General features: G+C 46.1%; 1 protein-coding gene across 1 annotated transcript in view; it reads right to left on the bottom strand.

Moving 5' to 3' along the window:
• LOC144823759 (discoidin, CUB and LCCL domain-containing protein 1-like) overlaps nt 1-20,510 on the bottom strand; it is a 260,003-nt gene that overhangs the window by 173,280 nt on the left and 66,213 nt on the right. The window lies entirely within an intron of this gene.

Consider the following 20,510-nt stretch of genomic DNA (forward strand, 5'->3'; position numbering starts at 1 on the left):
GATAAGACAGAGGGATCGAACACCTAATATCACATGAGAATGGCACAGAGCCAGGGTTAACAAACATTGGCAAAGCCAATGGGTCTCCTTTATGTGAGAGCCATTGGCTTTGCCAGTGAGTTTTACCAATGTTGTACAACAGCATGGCTGCTGTTCTGCATGGTTAAAAGTTAGTGGCATAGAGGAGATTGGCGTGGAGTGAACTGGAGTGGCATAGAGCAGAGTGAAGTGTTGTTGACTGGAATGGAGTACAGAGGAGTAGATTAGAGTGTTGTGGCTTAGAGTGTTCTGAAGTCGAGTGGTGGAGAGGGTCCTCGAGTGGAGTAGAGGCATAGAGTAGAGTGGTGTAGAGTAGAGTGGCATAGTTTAAAGTGATGTAAAGTGGAGTAGAGGAGTGGAGTAGTGTCATAGACTGGAGTGGAGTAGCATGTGAGTTGAGTGTCGTACAGTGGAGTGTCGTAGAGTGGAGTAGAGTAAAGTGGCGTAAAGTGGAGCAGAGTGATGTACAGTCGAGTTTCGTATAGTGGCATAGAGTAGAGTGGCACAGAGTAGAGTGTCATGGAGTAGCTTAGAGCGAAGTAGTATTGTGGAGTAGTTTTGTGGAGTGAAGTGGAGTAATATTGTGGAGTGGAGTAGTGTCATAGATTGGAGTGGCGTAGATTGTTGTGATGTAGTTTAGAGATCCGTAGAGTGTCACAGAGAGGAGTGGGGTAGAGTGTAATGGCATACAGTGGAGTGTTGCAGACTGGCACATAGAAGAGAAAAGCGGAGTAGAGTATAGTAGAGTGGAGCGTTGTAGAGTGGAGTTCCACAGAGTGGAGTTGAGAGTTGTGGTGTAGAGTGAAGAGGCATAGAGTGGAGTTAAAGTGGCTTGGAGTGGCGTTGAATGGAGTAGCATAGCCTAGAGTGTCAGAGTGGAGTGTCAAAGAATGGCATAGAGTGAAGTGGCGTGGAGCGGCGCAGAATGGCTAAGAGTGTCAGAGAGTGGAGTAGGGTATAGTGATGCGGAGTAGAGTGGAGTTGAGTGTCTTAGAGTGGAGTGATGTAGAGTGGAGTATGCATAGTGTGGTGCCGCATTGCCATTACAGCGAGCACGTTTTCAATTGAAATTACCATTACGTTTGCACAGACATACAGTTTCACTAATAACATTATACAACACACAAATGATAACTCAGCATCACCTGGTGCATTGGTTTATTTTGATCTGATTAAAGCATTTGTTTCCAACACACTTCGTTTCCAACACTTCAGGATTACAAAACAATGTTCTTTATTTTGTGCTTTCCTAAATTCTGATATATAATCTGAAGTATTTGTACAGATAATTTACAGATATTTACATTTTGCTGTGTGCTAGAAAAAAATCACTTCCTACAGCCTTTTCACATTCCTGTACCCAGCAAGACTAACATAAATGCTCTCATTTCGCAGTCAGATAAAGAAAAGTACACAACAAGCTCCCTGGAAGACGGAGCATAACATTTTACTCTTGTCTTTATGCACAGCAAATGTGACAATATATAAAAAACTAAATGTAAAGTCATGTTTACTGCTCATTCATTTCTGAACTCCAGCATGGTTATTAAAGCCCCCCCCCCCACTCCCCTACTTCCCCTGTCTATGGAGAAAGAGCATTGTTTAAGTTATGCTGTTAGTAAAGAGCACTGACCAAAATAACGAAGCTTGTAGACAGAATGTTGTACCTCACAGACTTGCTAGATAGATGATAAAAGTGGCCAAAAAAAGTAGAATCAGCCAAACAGAGAGATAGGAGGCAGGAAACATTTTTAAAAAACATACAACACGCTTGCTGCTTCCTGATCTAGCATACAAGGGAGACGACAGAAACCCAATGTTCTCTTTTGGAGTGCCTCACGAAAAAGAAAAAAAGGAGTTCCCAGAATGTGAACACTTGTGGAAGGATACAAAGAGCCACTCGGAGAGGTGGCAAAGAAGCTATGCTCCAGGGGAGGGAAATAGACATGCTGGACTACCTAAAACAAATAAAGCCAGCAAATAGAAAGCAAGCAACTGTGAGTTACAAAACACAAAGCCAATGGGTAAGCAATGGACGGAATGCATTCCCAAGGAAGTTTTCAGAATGTCCCCAAGAAGTTTTTCGTAACCAGACTGACATACTGTCCAATAGGCATCTACCTAAAAATGGGTCCTCCTTGCACAGCCTTCATCATACAATCAAGTGAGATGCCGGCACAGTTCAAGCTCTGCATGTTACAGTGCACCCACCAGCAAAGGTGTCTCACAGCTCATCTTACAGGCTTTGCAATGTACCCCAACTACTTCCTCCCACACCATCACCTCACTACCGCTCCTAATCATTGGCTGCCTTTCAAATTTAGAAGGTAAAGAAATACTCAATCATTAAAAACAGAACCTTTTCTTTTTGCACTGCCTCTAAAAGTACCCAAGCTAGTTGCCAAAAGTCTGCTGCATAAAATTGACAAGATGCTTAAAGTAACTTGACTAAAACACTCTTGAACTACGAGTTGCAGCATAACAATACAGTTCAGGTTTATTTATGACCTAGGCTAATAATATTCAAGAAAACAGACTACAGAAATGATATGGGTAAGTTAAAAATGAAAAAAAGTTAAAAATGAAAACAATTTTCAAATGTAAGTCGCGCACAATTAAGAGTATATTGCTTAGATGCAGAACCTTGGTAAATTAATGGATTGAAGAAATGTGGTAAATTCGTGAAGTGAAAAAATGCAGTACACATGGAGTCGAGGAATGTCATACTGAGAGTGAAACCTTAAATAACTTTATAGCGTTCAAACATCTGTTTCTACAGAAGGAAAGAAAGCAGATGGATGACAAATTGTTGGCCAATTTAATGATGAAAGTAGGTCATTCACTTGGCTACTTTAGGGGAATGTAAAATGTTTTGCACTAAATCAGAGACAAGCAATGCTTTAGAAATTATTTCTTTTTTAGAAGAACTATTCAGAATGCCCCTAGACCCTATAAATGTTGTGTATCTACTAACCAATTAAAACTTAGGAAATGGACCAAAGGTTTGTTTAAATTGTATAATTAGATTTGCAGACTCCTCCCCAAAGACCCTATTTCTATTGCTCCATAAATCTAATCTGTTTTGTCAAATTCACAGGGTCCAAGACTCATGGGGGCACGGCGGGGCCGGTCAAACCGCCCTGGTCGGACCACCATCGCACGGTGCCACCGGCAGGGAACAGTGTTTAACTGGCTGTCCCATGGTGGTCTGAGGGCTGCAATATGTTTGGTGGTGCCCTGAAATATTTTACAACTTTCCTCACCAACAGCGGTGTCATGGAGGTTCTCCCTCCATGTAGCAGCTGGCAGTGAGGAAAGAAAGGGTGCCCACAGGGCCCCCCTCTTGACCCTGTCCACGGGGGTGCATGTTGTGCCCTCTGTAGAGTTGCACCCCCAGTTCCTACATGGGAAGCAATGCACGACATGGTGCATTCCTTCCCATGCAGGAACATGCACTGGCGGTCCCGCGGCGGTGCTGTTTAAGGCTCATAACGAGTCTTTAAACAGCACTGCTGCGGGCCGCCACGCCGCCCACCTGCCTGCCGGACCACAAAATGACTTGTAATCTGGTGGGCGGGTGGTGGCGAGTTTTGGCGGTCCTGGAGCAGGGCGGTGGCGTGCTGCCCGCTTCAGGACCGCCGAAACTCATAAATCAGGCCCATAATCAAAAGGCCTCTTCTCTGTACAGTCTCCAGCTGCGTTCCCCCTCCAGGGCCTGCTGCTTTGTCCCTAAACGTTTTTTATATTTTTACAGTTCAAACACAATATTAAACACAAACATGGTGCAGGCTTATTTGTGGTTCTGTTAAAACACTTGCCTTGTTACACAGAACGGTGCCAGTGTACACACATGTGCTAGGGGCTGTTAGACTTCACACTCTGCAAGGGCTAGGGTGATAGTCTTCCCGTGAGCGATGTGCTTCCATGGGTAAGGGCGGAAGTAGTCATCTGCTCCAAGTGCGGCGTTTGCTTTCACAGATAGTGGGTGGTAGAAGTACCGCTAATGAGCAATGCAGTATCATCCTCCAGGTAAGGGGTGACGTCATTTTCTCCTCCAAACTTTGATCTTATGCAGCAAATTTGTATATAAAGGCACCATACGTCACCCTAAAATGCTAAGGGGGGACTGGAAAGGTTGAGACGATGGTCCAGGACAGTGAAAAAGGAGGGAACACGATTGATAAGATGAGGAAGAAACCTTGTGGATGGAGTTGTCTTCCACAGAACGATGTCAGACCTGCCAACTCACATGGTGGCAGCGAAAATTAGCTGAAAACCACTGCAGAGAGTGAATTTCAGCTCGTTTCCGAGGCTTTGAACTGCTGACGTCCATCAAGGGGTGTGAAAACACACCAGAACATCAGCAGCCGGGCAGGACTGGCCGTAGCGGGCACTTCCCCAGTGGGCTGGTTTTTCAATATCGGCCCCCTGCAGGCGCGGTTCGTCCATTGGGGCGTAGCCCCCCCTGCCCGACGCCGCCCGCAGCTCCCTCATGACAATCATGTCAATGAATCAACATGACGTCAGACCGCGGGGCGGGCGTCATGTTGATTGATTGACATTGTACAGGCGGCAACACAAGTACACATGCGTGGGGACGGAGGGTGAATTTTTTACCCGTGCCCACGCATGCGCACTTGTGTTTTTGCGGCGTTGCGCATGCCCATCAGGAGCCCTAATGGTACCTGTGCACCTGGCGCCAGGATTGGCCAGGGGCGCTGTGAGCCTGTGACGTGTGGGGAGCAGAGCCCAGAGGTGGCGCGGACCGGGACCGGCAGCAAGGTAAGAGTGTGTGTTTTTCTTTTATTTTAAAGTGTTTGGTGCGAGTGTGCGTGTATGCATGAATGTTTGGTGGAGAGTGTTGTGAATGGATGTGTTTGTGTGTATGCGTGTGTGAATATATTTCTTAGAGTGTTGTGTATGTGGGTGGGTGGGGGGGGGGGGGGGGGGGGGGACGCCGCCGGCCTGAGTGGCCTGGGGCCCGCACTTGAAAATCAGTTTGCGCCTCACCACTGTAATATGTCACCAGCCGCCCCTGGCCCCCTGTAACAAAAGCGGTAGCAGTGCTACTCACTAGCATCACACCCCCCACTCCCGCCCCACCCCCATCCCAGGGCTGGTCGAGCAGCAATCTGCCAGGGTTGGTTGCTGATCCCAGTCCAGCCCCGATAGCCACCAGCCTCAGTACGCTTTTTTAAACTTTTTTTTTTTAAGGGAGCTTGTGGGCAGTGTACGGGCAAAAGTGCCTCTTAGGTATTTCTGGCACTAGTGTCCGCCCCCTCCAAAGGCCCCGCCCCCTCCTCACCCAGAGATTTTGGCTCAGGTTGGCAGGACTGCAATAGCTCACTGGATGGAAAGACAGTGCGTTGTGGGAATTTAGCATTAGGCAGGCATACAGGGAGGGGGGAGGGGGTCAGTACAGGACAGAATGTAAAAGAGGTAGAACAAGTAGAAGTCAAGAAGGAGCTTAGGAGTGACAGTCAGAGGAATCAGGGCATAACAGAGTTATAAATGATGGTACACTGCTAAAGAGATACTAGGGTACGCCATAAAGTGAGAAAAAGCCCTTGTGAGGATGGAGACTGTCCCCCATTCCTAGAAGTGGGTGAGTCACGGAAGGCTTGAGCGGGATGCATGGCTCTGGCTAAGCTCAAAATGCTTTTGGAACCTCAAGCCTAAAACAAGCTGAGCCTTCATGTAGCTTGCTTCTGCTGCAAAACACGTCTTACCTCAATCATCTACTCCTTCTGTCCCCTCTGCCACTCCTGCAGCCAAGCAGCACTTTCATTCTGCAGATGCGCTGGCAGTGAAGACCATGCAGTGCTGTGAATATTCCCGGTGAGGGGTGTCGTGCTAATGATTTTTCTCAGACACTTCCACAGCCCTCTGCAGGGAGTCAGCCCTACTGAGATGCCAACCCTAATCCAAAGAATTAAAAAAATGAAAAAAGCCTGCACAGTGTTGCATACTTGCCAACTTGAAGAACAATCTTGTTGTGTGAGGAGGAGGTGGGACCTTGAAAGGGGCGTGACCTTGCGCTGAGAAGTACCTACAAGGCACTTTTGAACCCCACCCGCCCCAAAAAGCTTGCTGAGGCTGGTGCAAATGTCCTGGGGTGTTTTCTCACCCCTTAATGGACGTCGGAAGTTGAAAGCCTTGGAAATGACCCAGAAAGTCACTGTTTACAGTGGTTTTCAGAACGTTTTCCCTGCCTCCTAGTGATATCGGCTCCTCACCGGGAGATCATGTGATGGGAGCCGATATCGTGTGTCACACGGTGGCACAGTTTGAGTTGGCAGGTAAGGTGTTGGTTGCGTGTGAAATTCTGTTTGCAGCTCTTCTCTGTACTTCACCCGAGTGACGTGAAGTCGGTGGGCTCTCCAGACCAGTGAAATTGCCTTCATTGAATTTAAGTCAGGGGAAACAGGTGCCAGCGGCGGGGCCCTGGCTTAGGTGGAGGAGCATTGCCCCACTGCTTTGAAGCAGTGCAATGGAAAAAATAAAATGGTAATAACGGAAGTTATTATCATTCTATTTTTTGCATTCCTATTGCCACCAGGATAGGGCGGGGCAGGGCTGTGCACTTTGATCCAGAGGGAGGAGGAGTGGCTATTGCAGCACCTAAAATGCGCATGACTGTTCGGCCGCCCGTCTCCGGCTGGCTAGTCCTGCGCACTTTGCATGTTCTCGACCAAGGCTGCATTATAGAACGTGTGGAAAACATGCCCAGGCCCCCACCACCTGTCTGAGTGCCGAACCATGGTACTCAGATCAATCACGATGCTATCCTCAGCAGCGTCGTGATTGGCTCGGGGTGTCTGGAAGCATGGGTGCTTCCTGTTCCTGGCGGAGAGGCAGCAGCTGGTGACGATCTGATATGTTTTTTTCCCCTAACCCCCACCCCACAGGCCCCTTACCAGCCGCCACTGATGATATTGACATTAATATAGATCACTCTATTTTCACTTTGTACTTTTTTTCTAGAATATCTTGTTTCAACTTGATTTAAAATGGAACATATGTATTTTTTTTAATACAATGTACTGATGGAGCTCCTCAAATAATTAAAGAAAAAGCATTAATCTTGAATATAAAACAGGAGAGAGGATGAAATAGTCACCTGGTCACTGCACTACACCGGTTGAAAACAAAAAACATGTCAATCCCAGCTTCCCTTCTTGATCAGATTGTATGATCTAGGCCATGGGTACTCACAAACTTTCTCTCTGGGGCCAAATTTACAGTGTGGTTTTTGGTTGAGGGCTGCACCGGCGGGGTCAGTGAGGGAGGGGGGAGAGGCTAGAGCAAAAAAAAACTGTGACCATGAGTTTGAACTCAGGCACCTGCAGTGGACGCCTTCGTCCACCGAGCTACCAGACCTGGCATACACACATCTCTCTCTCGCTGTCTTCTTCCCTCTCTCGATCTCTCCCTCGCTCTCTCTCTGTCTCCCTTCCTCTGTCAATGTCAATGTCAGAAGTTCTTATATAGCGCAGCTTTTCACCGTGAGGTCTCAAGGCGCTTGCAGCATAAGAAAACTGAAAAAAAGAAGACAGAAGAGAAAAGAGGCTTACACAACACAGGGGGTCCTGCTTGGGAAAAGCCAGGTCTTCAGTGCCTTACGGAATTTATGGTGCTCCACGATGGAAAGGAGGTGAGCGGGCAGTTTATTCCAAAGTGTACGGGCGAGGTAGGAAAAAGAGCGTTGGCCGTACCTAGAGGAGCGCACACGAGGTTGAGTCAGCAGAGACTTATTACTTGACCTTAAGAGCCTTTTCGGAACATACCAATTAAGTTTTTTTTGGAGGTAGCGAGGCCCTTTGTTATGCAGTGCGTTGTGGGCAAGGCTCAAGATCTTGAATTGGCTTCTTTGCCGAATGGGAAGCCAGTGCAACTTTTCCAGATACGGCGAAGAAGCAGCTCTAGGCGGCATGTCCAGCACTAGTCTAGCCGCAGTGTTCTGCAGAATCTGCAGCTTCGCCAGTAGGTCCCCATTCAAGCCGTGGTACAGGGCGTTACCATAATCCAAATGACTAATGATAAGGCCCTGCACCAAGGGTTTTCTGGCCTCAATGGAGGGCCACCTGAAGATCTTTCTGAGGCGGCGCATTATTCCGTAGCAGGTACCAGTGACCCTGGCTACATGATTTTTCATAGACAGAGTGCTGTCAATAATAATTCCCAAGTTGCGGACCACCGACTTGGGGGTTGGACATACACCCAATTCAGCGGGCCACCACTCCCGGGTCCAGCACCTCTCTGCCTTACCAAACAGGATGATTTCTGTCTTGCCCGCGTTTAGTTGGAGCTTATATCCCCGCATCCAGCTGCTGATCTCAACCATACAGTTTTTGAAGCGAGTGCAGGTGTCGGTGGAATCTACACCGCACGTGATCAACAGCTGGGTGTCATCCGCATATGACACAGTTTCAAAGCCAAATGATTTAATATTTTTAGCCAGGGGAGTCAAGTATAGGTTGAAGAGCAACGGACTCAAAATCGACCCTTGAGGTACACCCACAGTCACAGGGCGACTGCCGGAGACCAAGGAGTCGACTCGAACGGTGGTAAGGCGGCCAGTAAGATAGTCCTCAATCCACCCCAGGGCCCCCCCTCTGACACCTATCTCCCATAGCCGATGTTTCAAAATGCCGTGGGAGATGGTGTCAAAAGCCGCAGAGAGGTCCCGGAGGATGAGGACCGCTGAGTCGCCCCTATCCACCGCGAGTCTGATGTTATCCACTATCTCTACCACAGCCGTCTCAGTACTATGGGCGGCCCGAAAGCCAGACTGAGAGGGGTCAAGAGAACCGCATGCTTCAATGTAGGCCGACCAGCTGGTTGTTAACAAGAAGTTCCAACACTTTCCCAAAGAAAGGTAACAGCGATAATGGCCGATAGTGGGATGGTAGAGTCGGATCGTCCGAAGGTTTCTTTAGGATCGGCTTTACTTGGGCGTGCTTCCATTTGGAAGGAACACGCGCTTGCTCCAACGAGGCATTAAATATGGCCGTGAGAGGTTCTGCTAGCAGGGGCATGATTTTCGTACCACGGCGGGGGGGGGGGGGGGGGAAACGGGTCCGTAGGCGATCCAGATTTTATTTTATTAAGGCCTTTCAGGGTCTCATCAACAGTGATGGGGGCGAATTCAGTCAGATGAGAGGCTTGGCTACTGACCCCCCCGGGCGACAGCGTTATCAGACTACTATGTGATGGGTGGTGATCTGCGTCTGAGATGGGGAAAGCAGTGTATATTTTGATTTTATTCTCAAAAAATGTTGCCATTGACTCAACCCATTCTTGGGTTGGATTAAACAAAGACTGCTCAGCGCGGGGAGACGTAAATTCCTTCAAGATCTTATATAGCTCCTTACTGGAGCTCGCCGAGGTATTTATCCGCTTCGTCAAGTAAGTCTTCTTTGCCATTTTTATATTTTTCATATAACTAAGATGGAACAGCTTATACTTGGCTCTGTCCACCTCCTTTCTGGATATCCACCAGTGGCGCTCCGCAGCTCTGCTAGCTAGTTTGTCCTTCTTTAGATTGGTCGTAAACCATGGAGAAGCTGTCGATTTTGCCTTAACGGCAGTTTCAGGAATGGTTCGATCTAAGGCTTGTAAGATGGAAGACTCCAAATTAGTTACCATTTGCTCTAAAGAAAGAAAGGGACAATTTCCGGGTTTAAAGTGGGCTAGGAATGCTTCCAGTGTGAGTTTATGCCATGGGCGGATCCGCACTCTAATGTCGTTCACAGAGTAGATTAAGAACTTATATGGAAAACTAAACTTTAAAAGATAATGGTCCGTCCAAATCATGGGGAGAGGATCTTCCGTATTGAGTTTGGAACAATTGGTAAAGATTAGGTCAAGAGAGTGACCCGCACAGTGGGTGGGGCACATGACTCTTTGTGTAAGACCCAGGCTTTCCATAGTACTAATTAGAAGATCCGTCTCTGGGTCTCCAGAAAGTTCCCCATGGTAATTGAAATCACCCAGCAGGATGAAATTCTCAGAGGCCAGGGCATGGGCCACTATTGTTTCAAGTATTAGGTTAACAAAGCCAGTTTTACTGGTTGGCGGCCTATACACTAAGGCGGCGCGCCAGCTGTCCATTCGGGAAAATTGTAGATTCACTATCATGATTTCAAGCATAGGACTGGACAGAGATTCCAATAGCTTAACCTCGATAGGGAGTCTGGCTGCAGTTGCTAGACCTCCCCCTCTCTTCGCTATCCACCCTCGTTATGCGATATTCCGAGGGGAAGGCATTCACTAAATCCGGTGCCGCCTGACTGTGCAGCCAAGTTTCCGTGAAGAAGCAGATATCCGGTTTATCTGCCTCAAGTAAGCTCCATACCTCGATGGCATGCTTAGGTATTGAGCGGGCATTCAGATACAATGCCGAGATGATCGCATCTTTTGCCGGACAGTTCCTATCAGGTGTGGTTGGTGTGCTAGTTAACTGGGCGGTCTTTGCTATGCCCCTTATAGTGACTATGCCAGGATTTACAAATGTAACGGTCTGAGGAGGCTCAATAAAAGAAGTTAAAACCTGAGTTAACTGGTCCCTTAGTCCCCCTGGATTCAGATGTTTCAATTCCCCACTTGTGTAGGTTAGCATTATGACACTGCTCACCTCTAAGTCGATACTGCCGATGCAAAGGAAAACCAGCAGGGGATCAGGCAACAGGCGACGGTCTGGCGCGGACGGGCGCAGACGGGCTTGCCTTCGGCCTCTCTTTGTCTCTCTCCCGCTCTCCCTCTGTCTGTCACCATCTGTCTCCCTCCCTCTGTCTCCCTCCCTCCCTCTATCTTCCTCCCTCTATCTTTCTCACACTATCTTCCTCCCTCTGTCTGTCTCCCTCCCTCTCTGTCTCCCTCTCTGTCTGACTCCTTCTCTCTATGTCTCCCTCTCTCTCCCTTGGTCTGTCTCCCTCTCTCTCTGTCCCCCTCTCTCTTCCTCGGTCTATCTCCCTCTGTCTGTCTCCCTCTCTCTGTCCCCCTCTGTCTCCCTTTATCTCGGTCGCCGTCTCCCTCCCTCTGCCTCCCACCCCTTACCTCTGCCACCCTATCCCTCCCTCTCTCTCCATCTCCCTCTCAATCTCCCCCTCCGTCTCTCTGCCTTTCTGTCTGTCTCCGCCTCTATCCGTCTGTCCCTGTCTCTATATGTCTGTCTGTCCCTGCCTCTGTCTATCTCCCTCCCTCTCTGTTTCTCTGTCTCTATCTGTCTGCCCCTGTTCCTGCCTCTGTCTGCCTCTGTCTGTCTCTCTCTGTCTGTCGGTCTCTGCCTTTCTCTGTCCCTGCCTCTATCTCTGTCTCTCTGTCTCTGCCTCTATCTGTCTCTGCCTCGATCTGGCTCTGCCTCGATCTGGCTCTGCCTCGGGCAGTGCACACGTAGTGTCTACACGTCCATGACACCAGCCCAGAGACAGCCCCCACTCACTCCCCCCTCTCCCTGTGTAATGTAAAAGCCAGCTCGTTTTTTCTCTGTGATTTGAGGGGTTTGTGTCCCACCACTGGACCTGGGGTAACACCTGTCGCTGGCTTTAATTCGGACTCTCATCCCGAGCTGTCAGATACAGCCCCCCTTTGGCGCCAGTCACCCGTCCGTGTAGGTATGCATGCATCAATTATATATAGCGCTAACCTGGCGGCGAGCATTTGTGCGCTGTGCTGCGAGAGCGGAGACCAGGCCTGAGCTCACTGGCCTTGGCTCAACCCTCTGACTACAGGCTCACGGGAAACATCACATCACAGCACAGGCTCTTAACGTACACCTCACCTGGCTCTCACTCCCTACTGCCCTCTGCCACCCACTGTCACCTCACCCGGCTCTCACTCCCTGCTGCCCTCGGTCACCCTACTCCGCGTGTGTGGCAGCTCGGGCTGAGACATGTTCCCGGGCACACACACAGCTGCACCTGAGTACTTCACAGGTCTTTAAAAGACCATTTACTTGTTAATGAGGCTTTGTTGTATTTCACCTCTTCTTAGTGCCCCTGCAGCTCCACTGTGACTATCGCGGGAATCACCCGGCCCCCATACAGCAGAGTCTCTCGGAGTCTGCGCTGCTGCAACCAGTGGCGTTTGCTGACACTCTTTAAAAAGAAAAAACACACATGTCTGCAAGGTCCGTGGGCCACCAAGGAAGGCTTGCCAGGCCGCGTATGGCCCGCACTATGAGTACCCGTGATCTAGGCAAATACCTTATGTTAAGTTGCCTCATTTTCCATTATCCTTATAGCTGAGAGTACCTTGAAATACTTCAGTCAAGGATGTGTTTAATAGACAAAAATATTGCTCTATCTATAATAACAACACAAGCCGCATGGAGACGCACATTGCAGCTGTCTTGCCTCTTAGATCACCAATGGCATCACTGCAATGGCATGGTAGGAGGGGCATTGATGTTTCTAAGTATAGGTTTTGAAAATATCAATTCTAAAAAAAAATGCCAGTCAATGCTGGCCGACAATCTAACGTACTAAAGCGAAACACTTCTGTATGTTAAAGAAATTCCCTTTTTTAATACTGCGGAGCCTTTAACATACTTTTAAATTATGTTTGATGCACGACTTGCAAGCCAAATGCATTGATGGGTCAGTTTGTGTTATGACTCTTAGAACCAGGTCCCTACCTTGCCTCTGCTCTCCATATTAATTTGCTGGCTTGCCCAGCCGTACCCCTTTAACAGGGCCTAGTGTCATACCTCTCATGCAGCTTTCCCCATAGAGACACATATCTGTGTGCCAACATTGTAAGGACAGGAGATAGGGAGACCAGATGCTTGAGGGTCCTCATTCAACCAGGAACCCTCCACAGGATGCTGAGCGCAATGGCTCTGACACACGTCAAGCTGAGCATGGCCTGTAAGCAGGGGTGGGTGAAATATTTCGCTCCACCCGGGTGGGTGAAAAATTCAGCTCCACCGACAGTTTTGCCCACCCGTGCTCTACGTTGAGTTCTGAAAACAGCAGAGTGAAGTGGAGCGGAGTTTTCTCTGTCGAGCGGTTCACCAGCGGTAAGTTGGAGAGTGCTCGTGAGAAAAAATTGCACGCTAGACCTCCTCCCGGTGAGATCTCTAAACAACGGCGTTCGCTCTTGTTGAGAAATTTGACACTAGAGTAGAATGTCTACTCGAGCGGCAGAAAGCAGCAGCGCCCTCTGGCGCGACGCGTAGTGCTGTTCGTGCTGATTTTACAGCACGGGACAAACTCCTGGCGCTAAAATTCTGCGCGACTTAACAGACTGTAGTGTAGCTCCTATCTTCCCAATAGGCTCTGCGCATTGGAATAATACCTACAGCAGTAAAGGCCTAGGCCAGACGTTAACTAGGTCTACTACTGTCGATACTAGACTTAAAGTTTTGGGTTTGCCAGCGTAGCTCAGAGTTCACTAGAAACTTTCTCGAATGTTCAAGGAGGAATTAACTTCCCTGATTAGACAAGAAGGGATTTAGTTTCTGACAACCATAGAACATGACAACTTTGCTCTCCCCTAATCAAGAGTCAATCTCGAGAGTCGTGTGAACAAAAGGCAAATTATTTTACTCAGTCAGTACGTGCATTCTTAGTCTCATCAGAATGTAGAGAAAAGGAAGAGACGGGCGTGTTCAATAAAAAGGTGTTATTTATTGATCAGTCTCTTTTCTCATACAAGAGAAATGGATCGATATTATTGCAATACTTATAGTTAAGTAAAGTGCATACATTAAAAGCAATAGTATAAAATAATACTGTAAAAACATTGATATGGTTTCTAAGCCATAAGATGTTTTAAAATGAATAAAATATATTATATACACATATACATTTGACTAAACGTACTCAACTGGTGTTTCTAGATACGCCTACCCCGTGTACCTGACCTAAGTCTAATACGTGGGCGGGAATAGATAGTTACAGTTTAAGTTAAGTTTGTTTTTGCCAAGTGAATAACTAAAGAATTCTCTGTGAGGGGTTATTCAGTTTTGTACCTGGAAGTTAGGATGAATGAGGAATGGTATCTCTCTCTCTGGTCTCGATATTCCAGGCGGCATGCGAGGGCTGCCCAGAAACGCCGGTGCTGGATTCTCGGCAGGAGAAAGCAGCGCGTCTCTCAGCGCGTCAGAAAGGCGGGGCTGCGCCAGCGGGGTCTGCTCTGCTCTTCGCTTCGGCAAGTATGGCTGCTCCGTCTCGTCACCACGCGTGTGTTTGCATATGGCAAGATCGGTAATATTTATACCTTTAAGGTGCCGAGATTGACGTAAGGATGGACATAGATACGTCAATAAAGATGTCATACGACTTGCTCGTTAGCACATTCTTTTACTAAAGTTCTTGGTGAAATCAAAACAATGGCCGCAGGGTTTTGCCCAGGTTGTCATAGGTTTGATTTGTTATGAGAACTCCGTATGCCTTATCAGGGGCTGGAGGAATATCGCTTGTCTAATTAGATCGCAAGTGTTATGACTTAATCAGATAACACGTTCCTGTGCCGTAGTGTGACTGCGTCAGATAACGGTATCTGCATCATGGGGGTTTTCTGCCTCATGGGCTGACTGCTAGTTAACTTGTTGGTTTGTTTAACTAGAATAGGGTCAGGAATAGGGGGATCGATTCAGAACCTATAGGAATACATGACACCCACTCCACGCTAACTATGGACATATTTACTAATCTAGGCATAGTATAACATAGTACAACATACTATAGAGTAGTGTGTATACCTTACCACCCCAAAACACATAAATGCATTTTGAAATTTTCAAATATACTGAAAAAAATTGCAGACATATATATATGGTATGCACTCAAGCTGTAGAAAAATGCCAAAGTAATCGCATTTGTATACATTATTGCTTATTTGGTATATGAGAATTACACATGAAATGGCTTCTTACAGAAAAAAGTTTCGAGACCATTCCATCACAGAATAAAATATCTTTATGAACATGCCAGCGGGCAGCTAATGTCTATAAGCTATCTAAAATTTAGAAACCTTAGTTCTCTAAGAATAGTTCTTACTTTAAGCAGAAGATAGTGTCCCGAAAAATATGCAAAAATATTTGGGGCTGCTGGAAAAACTGCTGTCCGTGAACTGGAGCGAAAATGTTCATGTGACTTTATTTTTAAAGTTGAAGGCCGAATTCAGGGAACGCCGTGTGCGAGCTTGCTCAAAAGTCTCTATTTCTGTTCGGGTGAGAACATCATATCATTTAGGCTTTCGAAAAAACTGTCAACAGCTTCCTAGGAAAGTTCCACTAACTCGGAAATAGGTGTAATCATGCATTCTTGCGCATGATTGTCTCCATTGACATTCTGATTTGCATTACTGACAGAAGGTCGTACCTGTTCGATGCTGCTTTCATCTTGAACTTCACTACCCATCAATCGTAGTGGTGAAGCTTCCACGAATGCCGTCATCAGGATTGGTAGCCTTTGAGGGCAGCACAAAGCATGAACCTTGATCGGGCTCAACAATGTTTCTGCATCCATCGGCGCATCCGATTGTAGCGTCAGACAGGTGTCTAACACGCATTCTTCTCCGCATAGCAGACACCTCAATACAGGTAAAACACATCTTTGCCACATTGGTCGAAATGATAGAAACCAAGTCATGTTCAGGTCTCTAAGCCGGGAGAGTCCCAGGATTTTTGATATCCGGTCCCGGTATCCAATGGCTAGGATTGTTTCTTCCCTTGTCGCAAGAGTTTTGTCTGTGACATGGGTTGCCATAACGAAAAATAAGGACTAAGAATAGGATTCCTGCAATTAGTCCCAAGATCAGGGGAAGTCCGCCAAAAATCGAATGGACGAAATCTGGAAAAATACCCAGTATGGCTTTGAATGGTGTTAATGCCATCGAAAATACTGTCTTAAATACCTTTGAGACCCCATTGGTATCAGAAATATTTAAGATTTCATTCAGGATTTCCGCGAAATGTACGGGGGAATTAGTTGATAATAATGTATGTATCTCTGCAGTCGTCCTTGCGACTTGTAGATCATACGTTTCTTTTGATGACGAGAGCCTGGTAGGCGTCTGAAGAAGGACTGTTTTCACTCTGCTTAAAGTATCTATTCGAATAGAAGTAATTTTCAAATCGGGCCATGCCCTTGCCTCCCTGTCTGGGAAGGAGCTGGGGAACAATGTGCGTCCACAGCACTTGACCTTCGCAGTAGTAGTTACTAGATAAGGAGTCCCGGGCATAAGACTACAACATCTGCGGTCTACAATAAGAATGTAACTCCCATTATAGAGTCTTTGAAAGAATGGTTCTATTTCTGTTGCAGGTGCGCCTTGCTGGTGACATGAAAGGTTGTATGAATTCCCTTCACAGGCTCCATGCAAACTAATTCCGTTACACAGAAGTGTGCCACTCAGTGACATCGCACAATTGTTGCCACTAAGAAACACTTTCTGTCCTTTATTACTGACACATGCATGTGAATAGGGCAGGTTCCATGTTGTTTTAAGGTACCCCTTTCCCAATTTCTCGTACATGCCAGCCTGTATATATTTTTGGCAGTATTGAAACCTGAAGGTTGAGATTGGAATATTTATTATCCCATGTATTATCCATTCATTGACAGGTCGTTCTGACATTGTCATTGGTAATCTTTCTAGTTTTTTAATGCTCAAGATTGTATAATCAGCACCCTTTTGCGCCATACTGATTTGTCTATCAGTAAGGTTAAAGATTTGGAATAGTGACGTTGTGTTGATTAAACGCCAAGGCACATAGCCTGAACGCAGATTTTGTAACGTCCAGCCAAGCTGTACAATAGAACGCAATTGTGACTGACCGTGTTGTAATAACAGTAAGTCTTGCGATAATATATCGATTGCTGACGACACAATGCTGTCCAAAGAAAAAATTCTGGAGGACAGAGTCATTAACCCATTGTCCACTACAGAAAGTGATTTTTCCAAATTAATACGGTCAATTTCCCGTATTCTCTCTGCTGTTTCAATTTGAGTAACCTTCCAGGCCTCATTGTATGCTGCATATACAGAGGCTGCTATGAAACGCTTTTGACGCTGTTTGCGTGGTCCCAAAGTGAAATCACGCAAGTCAGCACCATCAGTAAGTAAAGTTAGGTGTTGCTTAATTTCTGCCAGTGTGGAAGTTTGTAGCCATTGAAGGCATAATTTGCCCACACTGTAGGTTGTTATTATCCCTGGGTGATGTCTTTGAGGATATCTAGGGTCTGGCCTGGTCATTTTGAACCCCTGTGTTTTGTTCAGGAATCTGTCTTGACAGTTATTAGTATCTGTGGGCCAGATCAACCACTGTTTCCAATCAGGATGTGTTCTGTTTTGGTTTAATATATGGTTTACGTCTATCTCTTCATCTGTATCAGAGTTATTGCTAAACATTGTTGGCTTTGGAATAGACGGTTTATTTAAATCTTTGATTTTGGCTAAGCCAAGACAGGTGGTCTGTTGAACAGTGTCATTTAAAAATATCATTTGTTCTGGGATCATGCAGGCTCTAAACAAAGCTTCTATACCCTGTACTTGCCATTCTTTTGTACCCCAAACACTTTTCAATTCAACATTTTTGTCCCAATAATCAAATCCAAAAGTATTCATTTGTTCAAAAAATGAGTCTGAATATAACAATTTTGTGTTGGTTATCATGGTTTTGGTTCCTGTCTTGTTCGACAATTTAAAATAAAATGTTTCAGCATTGCTTGTGTTAAAACCTGAAAAATATGAATATTTGTCGTAAACGGTTCTTGAGCTCCCTTTTGGAGGTGTTGCACAATGTTCCCATTGATTATAATTTAAAACGTTTCTAGGTTGTGCAGATCTATGTAAAAAGTGGTTACCATAGTGGTTATAGCAATACATACTGTCATAATTTGTAGAACCCTGCAAATAATCATGTTTGGTAAATTTAGCAGACATTACTAAGTCAGACATCATATTATTAATGCTTTCGAAGTCCCAATCATCAGCAAATGAGTTTGGTTTTGCAAAGTCACTCAATGAGATCTTAATTTGGTGTGGATATTTCAGGATCTCGACCGGACCATAAATTTCATAGTCAGTGTTGTCCCAGGCTACCCCACCCGGATTGGCTGTGAAGTTGGCTGAAGAAAGTTCTCTTTTCTCGACGTGTGAAGATGTGTGTGGTTTGAGGATCAAGTTGATATTCTGACTTGCTGTGTCCATTTTAGCATATTTTCCCTCAATGAAGCGTCCCAAAGTAAGTACCATGATGAGCCAAAGTATGAGGATAAATGCACCAAAACCCACCCAAAATTCAATCCATGGAGAAATCAGATATGTTTTTTTCAGTTGTCTCAAAAGTTCCTTAGCTTTGTCTTTAAAGGTTTTTGATGATGGCTGTGTCTTTGATTCACTGAAGCCCTCAGAGGAATCATCGAAGTTAATGAAGTAGCCGGATGCAGTTCTGTCAATTGTTCCAATTGGTTCAGGATTTCTGTTTCTTGCATTTTCACTTGGTACTTCATTATAGATTGGTGTGTCTCTGCTAAATTTTTTTATTTGGGTTTTCAGAGGTCTGAGTTCTATTGCATTGCTGCATAGTCCTTGTTGTTCTTCTGTAGGCGTTTCGAATGTGATGAGCCTCTTTGTTAGGACCTCTGTACTGGTAGCAAACCTTGGTGTTCTGCTACTTATTGGGAGTCCACTTGGCCTACTGTTTGTTATCGGCCACATGTTGTGGTTTTACCAGGTCGATGGATACAACTCGGTTCTCCTTTTTACCAGCAAGTGGCGGTAGTACAACTGATCTTGTCCCGTTGACAGACAAGACAGGAACTGCTTTTCTGTAAGAAGGCCCAAATTCCTTCTTTACCGCGATCTTTTCCCTGACTAGATCCCCGACTTTTGGAATCCAGACAGGTCTTGCTGGGACAGGTGGTGGTTCTTCAGTGGTTGTTGGCTGTTGTTTCAACTTTATGTTGCTCAGGTCTTTTCTTGTTTTGTTTAAGTCCTGCAAAATAGCCAAACGGTCTTTGATATCAAAGGTTTTTTCTTTCACCACTGAAGTCTGACTATCAATGTCAGAGATCATCATCCTAGTTCCAAATAATAATTCGTACGCACTGAATCCCTTCAGAGAATTTCTTGGCAAGTTATTGAGACTACGTTGGACACTTATTAGATGTTTGACCCACCCAGCTCCCGAACCTAATACCTTTGCCGTTATAGATTGCTTTATGTCACGGTTTTTTCTTTCAACAATTCCGTTCCCCTCAGGGTGAAATGGACAAGAGTACCGCAATTGCACGCCCATGCTGACCATGGCCTCCTTATAAGCCCGAGAGCTAAAAGCAGGGCCATTGTCCGAATGCAGCATGCCAATTGCGTATGTGCCGATAAAGACTCGCAAATCTTTTATAACAGTTCTGGCGTCAGCCGTTCGCTGGGGCCACATCCATATGAATCTCGTGCATGAATCCACTGCGACCAAGATATATTTATAGTTACCATCCCTTTGTAAGGGACCGCAGTGGTCTAGATAAACACAGGCTAATGGTTTATCCGAGATTAGAAGGGGCGTCTGCGCTGGACGTCTCACCGTTGATACTTTCATTTTTTGACATATTTCACATTCTAGAACATAGTTCCTTGTTTGTCTTCTCATTTGTGGCCACCAGTATCTCTGTTTTAATAATGATACTGTGGCTGAGACGCCAGCATGTATAGAAGCGAGCCCTTCGTGTGCCGCTATTATTAGTCCTAACCTATGTTCCATGTTTGGAATTGCCCTATCCCCCACTCCAGGGATTCGGGCAAAAGGAACATTGTTTGCATCAGTTATGTATGAGTATTTTACTGGAAAGCCTTTAGGGAGTGGTTCTATCGAATCCTTTTCTGAAGCGCTGACAGCTTGTAATATTTCGCTGTCTATTTTTGTTTTTGACCGGGTGACGGCAGCTACGGAAGCCGTTTGCACAGCTGCCTTCGCGGCCTCATCAGCCAATGAATTCCCTGCAACGTGAACGCCATCACGTTGATGACTCAGTGTGTGTATCACGTGAGTCTTTGGTAGTTCTTTTTGTAAAAGAACTACTTGTTCCCAGAGCATTTTATGCTTGATTGTGCCACCTTTCGCATCCTTGAAACCATTCTGAAGCCAGATCTGCAAGTATTCATTGTAAGACTGAACGCAATAATACGAATCGCACACTATGAGTGTGGGGAATTCTCGATCGGTATTTTCAAGCGCCATCTTGAACGCCAGTAGTTCAGCTCGCTGAGCTGTACAATCTCCTAAAGATTGTGTTTTAGTGATTGCTGGTTTAAATTTTCCTTCGTGCCAGCGACCTTTAACGATCGCACACGCAGCACTGTAAGCTTGCTTACCCCCCACTGCGGGTTGTGCTGATCCGTCTGTATATATTATACAGCCGTAGTGGTCTAGAGGCAGAATTTCGGTTGGCGGAGGACATTCAAATTCATATTGGAGAAATTCTTGTGTTTTTAAGTAAGGATCAAATTCGTACACCACG

This window comes from Lissotriton helveticus, chromosome 3_1 (assembly GCF_964261635.1).
Source record: "Lissotriton helveticus chromosome 3_1, aLisHel1.1, whole genome shotgun sequence".
NCBI lineage: Eukaryota > Metazoa > Chordata > Amphibia > Caudata > Salamandridae > Lissotriton > Lissotriton helveticus.